We start from the raw sequence: 6,531 nt of genomic DNA, 5'->3' as shown, positions 1-6,531 counted from the left end.
GTAGCCACAGGTGTTGGATGTAGCCCAAGTTGAGAATCCCAGCTGTTTCACAGGGGCTCTGGCAAGTTGACAGCTGCTTTATTACCAGAGCTTGAAATTGAGGCCAATAAACTTAGCACACAGGGACCTGAAGTCCGGTTTGCGGAGACAAGGCCACCATCATGTGGAACGTGACGGAACTGCAGTAAGATTCACGTTCCCATTGCATGGAGAAGACTCAAATGACCTAAGTCATCAGTGCATCCCCACTGGGACAACACTTCAAGAATGCCTAATTAACATACCTAAGAAACGTGCAAAACCTTGGAGATCCAGAGAAGGTTCAGAGAAGGCCAATTCCTATTTCAAAAGAAACAAAAGACAGACTGAAATAGCTAAATCATGCAAGGTCAAAACAATAAAAATCATAAAATGTAAAATGAGGACTTACACATCCACCTGCTGAAACCAAGGCCTACTGAATAAGAGTTCAAATATAATATTGGGTTAAATCTACGATTTTGATTGGAAAACTTTTAAAAAATCCTTATTGTAAGAGGAGATAGATTTTAAAATAAAGTACTATAGGATGATGAGTTTATCTTTTTGAAGAATAGGCCAGTATAGTAAATTATTAGGAAGGTTTGAAATGACAAGATGTATTTTGAATGGCAAATTGCTTTGGCAATATTAAGGAATTTAGACTGTTTCTATGCCAGTTCTATATAGTCTGTCTTCTGGTTTCATAACACCCTTACATTGTACATGTGTAAGACAATGAGAAAGTTTCAAAATATTCAAACATATAAAAGATAGGCACATATTATTGTGAAGTTGATAAAATGGTCAGGGTTTGTCTGTTGATGAAAATGAAAGACCATCATGTAATACTAAAAAACATGGTACCAGCCAGGTGCGGTGGCTCACGCCTGTAATCCCAGCACTTTGGGAGGCCGAGGCGGGCGGATCACGAGGTCAGGAGATTGAGACCATCCTGGCTAACACAGTGAAACTCTGTCTCTACTAAAAATACAAAAAATTCGCCGGGCGTGGTGGCGGGCACCTGTAGTCCCAGCAACTTGGGAGGCTGAGGCAGGAGAATGGTGTGAACCTGGGAGGTGGAGCTTGCAGTGAGCCGAGATCGTGCCTCTGCACTCCAGCCTGGGCGACAGAGCGAGACTCCGTCTCAAAACAACAACAACAACAACAACAACAAAAACAAACAAACAAAAAAAGTGGAACCACAGAGAATATTAGCGTGTTTTCACTGTATCTTCCACTGAAAGACCTGTGTTTTCCTTTCCCAGAAACAAGATCCCCAAACACACGATATTTGCTCCCTGAAAACTTCAGGGTGTATTACTAACCCTATGTTTTCTGAGCCTGTAGAAAAGATGATGTGAGCAGGAGCCAATATGGGTTTATTAATTAAGAATATGTAAGAACAAATTATTCTGTTTTGAAAAGGTTGACATGTAGGGTATGATAATTTCTACACAGCATTTAACTAAAGGTTACTCTTGTTTCTTGGTTAATAATATGGCGAAGTATTGTCTGGATCACCGTCCTACAAATTTGAGCAATTTTTCCAGACAAGTTTAGTTCTTTTTGTACTCAGGGCCATTTCTAATAGAATATTTGTAACCTCTCTGATTTATCTTGTCCTTTTAATATTATAGCAATGACATGACTTAATGCTTAGAAAACATGGTTATCAAATTTGCAGATGACATAAAATTCAGAGACTAGCTAATATGATAGATGTCACAATCAAATTTTAAAATGATTGTGCAGGCTTAATACAAAATGATGACATTTAACAAAGATAAATGATCTTGCATTTTAGTTAAAACAATAAATTTTATAACTAGATTGGGAAGACCTTTCTTTGAAGAAATTTATATAAAAATGATCTGAAACTTTTGTTTATCACAAAATACAAGTTTGGTAACACCCACACAATTTTAGTTTACTAAGATAGATTTCTGGGGTCCAAACCAAATTTGGTGATAATCCCCCTGAACTCCGTCTTTAACTGACAACATTTTGTTAATTTCAGGGCCACATTTTGAGAAAGAAACTGACAAATTAAATGGTATATGGAGAAAGAATTTTGAGATTTATAGTGCTGTAGAAGCCACTTATAAAAAGATGCTTTTAAAGAAAATGTAGTTATTTTCAGGACAGCATAGTGTTTATGTTCATAAATTATGAAATAAAAGAGATCTGAGTTTAAGTCCCAGAATAGCCATTAACCTTGGCAATCTGACCTTGGGTAAGGTGTTTAATGTTTTTCAGCCTCAGTTTCTGCATCTGTAAATTGTTTATAATAATGATGACAAAGAGGATATATGCTAGCAGAAGTTAGATTTTAAAGAGACACTGCAAAGTAGATATATTCCGTTTAGCTTTGTGTGATAAAACCACTGGAGGAAAGGGAATTTTGTTTAGTATATTGTAATAATTTGAATTACCCAATTGAGTAGTTGAGTTAATCCATTAAATCACCCAAATTATCTGTATAGGTAATGAGCTCTTGGCCACTTGAATAGCCACTGAAGCTATTCAAAGGTGTCTCAGTTAAGAGCTTGCAGGGGATTTCTGCTGTTAGTTGGAGGTTTGAGGATATATTTGACAATATTTATGACCAGTAATTTTCATGAGGAAGTTGCACAACCAAGAGACAAGCAGGTGACCCACCTCTGAGTCTCTGAGTCTAATGAAAATAGACACACACCTTCAAACAATTACATTACAATGTGTTAAGGAATAAGCATGGAGCACTAAAACAGAACAAAGGAAGAGCACCTGCGATATCCACAGTTTACCTGTCTGATAGGATTTCTTTAGCTCCATTGCTCATTTTTGTTCTTATTTGGAATGTCACCCTTTAGAATGAAAACAACAGAAAACCTTCAAAGTATTTATTGTCCTGCAACACATTCTCTTCTCCCAAATCTTATTCTGGCATTCCGTACATTTCTTTCTCCCCCAAACCCTTCCTGGGCTCTTCCTCTTTAAGTCTCCCCACCTCATATTCATAAAGAAGTAGAAGGAACAACAAAAATGCAAAAACTTCCCTACATCCTGTTTTCTCTCAAGGCCTTCATTTTTTCTGAATAGACCAAATGTCCTTGTTTGCTTAGGAGTAGGAAACAGCCATTTTGGGCCTATAATGGAGATCTAAAATCTTCTCTTTTGCCAACAGCTTTTTCTAGTTATGTGACGTTAATATAGTTTTATTTTCCCCGCTGATTTCTGAGCTTACATTTTGACTGGACTTGAATGTTCTACAGCTGCTTTGCTTCTTTGGAAAAAACACAACCAGTTTTCTAGCTTTATTCCCAGGTTGTATGGGTATCCAGTCCTATCCTGTCTCTCGGACTGCTACTCCTCTAGGTGTTCAGTCATAGGGGCCACACCATAACATTCCATTTTGGAAGGGACAGAGGGAAATTATCTGTTTCTCTTAACGTAACCATTTAATTTATTGTTTTGGGGGGATATTTGTGAAGAGGGTGACTTGGCTGCTGATATCTCTCTCTGTAAAAAACATATTTCTAGCATTTGAGAGCACTCTGCATTTGCATGCAAAACAAGAGAAGCTCACCTCTTTGTACAGCCAAGTGGGATTGCTACAGACTTAGGATGCTGCTGCTTAAAACGGATTTTTACCTAAGCCGTATCATATCTTGTTTTTCCACTTCTTCCTTTGACTGCTGAATCCATTCCACATTCAGTGTACAGATTGACTTGGTAATAAAGATAGATAATCAATCACTAAGCTGGCAGAAAGACAAGGAAGGCATCCCGGCAGAGCCATCTGATCCCTGAGGAGAGAAGGATGTATGGAAGTTGGTGGCTGGCCAGAAGGAAACATTCCCTTGAGCATGAAACAGGGACATTTTTCTCTTTGTACAGTTCATATTATCAGTTTACATTTGAATCCTTGAAGTATTACAAGAGTTCCTGAGCAGTAATTTACCTTCCAGATGTTTTGGTTATTTTTGTTTCAATCTTGGTTTAATTTCTAGGTTTATTTTCTAAGTTATCAAAGCTTATTGCATGATAATGTCTGCATTTTGCAATTTATCAAAGCTTTTTTTATTTTTTGAGCAAAAGAGGTGTGATTTTTTTTGTATGATCCGTCTTTGCCAACATACCAAGGACTCGTAAATAAATGTTCCTTAATTTTCATTACTTAATATGACTAAAGGAGATGGGTAGTGCGAAGAGGAACTGGATAATTTTAAGCCGTGGCTAACACAAAAACCATAGCCAAATTGAATGATTCTGTAGGTGCACTAACCAGTTTACAGAATAATGTAACTAAAACAGCATAAGCCTGGGGAAGACATCCTACAGCCCTTTTAGTTTCTGAATTCTCTTTGTTTCTCTAGTAAATTTTCTGTTAATTCATCTCGGGTTTGCGAATACACAGTTTTACTGCATTCAAATGGTATTGAGTTTGCTTTGTTGTTTCCTGACACTATAGCAGTAGTGCAAGTAAAATCAGATTTTGTTGTTTTGAACATAGCTAGATTTTCTATTTTTAACATTTTCTTTTTCTTTTCTTTTCTTTCTTTTTCCATCATCCAAAATCTTTAATAAGAGGATAGGATCTATAGTTTTTGTAGCCTCGGCTGGCCAGTCGGCCTCTGGTGCGCTCGAACTTCCGGTCCTTGGCGTCGATGTATGGTTTGGTGTGGCTGTACGGGGTTCCCGGTGCCTTGCCAAAATGCCGGTACACCTCTCAGCCCTTGCGAGGACCAGAGAGCAGGACGGTGCCACAGCCTTTCGGGGCATCAGGGGCCAGCTGGTCAAAAGTGAGGATCTTGCCCCCGGCCCCGAGGATGCCGCTGCGGGCCTGGCTGGTCATGTGCAGTGCACACACCTTCAGTTTGGGCATCTCCTGAACCCGTACGTCATCCGTTATGGTCCCCACAGCCACAGCCTTTCTGTTTTCCCGGTCAGGAAGCTTTATGTTCCGGATCATCCGGGAGAGGGACAGAGGTGGTCGGTTGGTGCGACTCATAAACAACCTCTTCAGCACAACCTGGTTGAATGTGGAGTTGTTCCGTCTGACCAGAAACCTGTACAGTTTGACCAACAGCCTCAGGTAGACGAATATCCTGGCTTTTGGGCTCCTTGCGCTGAACCTATCAGTCCTTGTTGTGGTGGATGTCAACTCCCATGATGGCGCCTTCTGTTTTGTGTGTTATTATTTTTTCCCTTGAGCACGGATAGGAGTTTCTCTTTTGCCCTGTAACTAAAAGAAAAAAGTTACATAGATTAAAGTGTGGGTTTCTTTTCACTGAGTTAATCTGGCATGTGATGATCCCACCTCATTTTTACATTTTCTAAATGTTTTATTTTTAATTATTATGTGTACATAGTAGGTATATATATTTACGTGGTACATGTGATGTTTTGATATAGGCATACAGTGTGTAAAAATCACATCAGGGTAATTGGGGCAACCATCGCCTCAAGTATTTATCACTTCTTTGTGATAGGAACATTAGAGTTCTACTCTTTTAGGTATTTATAAATATGTAGTAAATTACTGTTGACTGTAGTCACTCAATTGTGCTACCAAATACTATCTAACTATATTTTTGCACCCAGTAATCATCCCCACTCCCCGAGTCCTTTCCCTCTACTACCCTTCCCAGCCTTTGGTAACTATCATTCTACTCTCTATCTCCAGGAGTTCAATTGTTTTAATTTTTAGCTCCCACAAATAAGTGAGAACATGTGAAGTCTGTGTTTCTGTGCCTGGCTTTTTTTCACTTCACACAATATCCTCTAGCCTCATCCATGTTGTTGCAAATAACAGGATTTTATTCTTTTTATTGCTGAACAATAGTCCATTGTGGATAAATACTACATTTTGTTTATCCATTCATCTGTCGATGGACACTTAATTTGGTTCCAAATCTTGGCTATAGTGAAGAGTGCTGCAATGAACATGAGAGTGCAGATATCTCTTCAATATATTGATTTTATTTTTGGGGGATATATACCTAGAAGTGAGAATCCTGGATCACATGATAGTTCTATTTTTAGTTGTTTTGAGGAACCTCTATAGTGTTCTCCACACAGAACATTTATGTTTTTCTTTTCTTTTCTTTTCTTTTTGAAACGGAGTTTCACTCTTTCACCCAGGCTGGAGTGCGGTGGTGTGATCTCGGCGCACTGCAACCTCTGCCCCCCGGGGTTCAAGCGATTCTCCTGCCTCAGCCTCCAGAGTAGCTGCCCGCTGCCACACCCTGCTAATTTTTGTATTTTTAGTAGAGATGGGGTTTCACCATGTTGGCCAGGCTGGTCTCAAACTCCTTACCTCAGGTGATCTACCCACCTCTGCCTCCCAAAGTGCTAGGATTACAGGCGTGAGCCACCACACCGAGCCACATTTATATTTTTCTAATTGTTTGTTTGATTTTTAGCTAAGGAAATAGCAATTGTGTTTTTTGAGGAACAACTGTTATCCTTAGTTTGCATCTTTCTTATTTCTTCTCATTATCTATTGTGTTCTTCATTGTTTTCTCT

General features: G+C 39.0%; 1 pseudogene; it reads right to left on the bottom strand.

The window, feature by feature from the left end:
- Nucleotides 1-4,437: 4,437 nt before the first annotated feature.
- On the bottom strand, nucleotides 4,438-5,174 carry LOC117981127 (large ribosomal subunit protein eL18-like; annotated as a pseudogene).
- Nucleotides 5,175-6,531: the final 1,357 nt, after the last annotated feature.

Source organism: Pan paniscus, chromosome 6 (genome assembly GCF_029289425.2).
Source record: "Pan paniscus chromosome 6, NHGRI_mPanPan1-v2.0_pri, whole genome shotgun sequence".
In the NCBI taxonomy this organism is placed as follows: Eukaryota; Metazoa; Chordata; class Mammalia; order Primates; family Hominidae; genus Pan; species Pan paniscus.
This window is presented reverse-complemented; position numbering and strand designations above follow the sequence as displayed.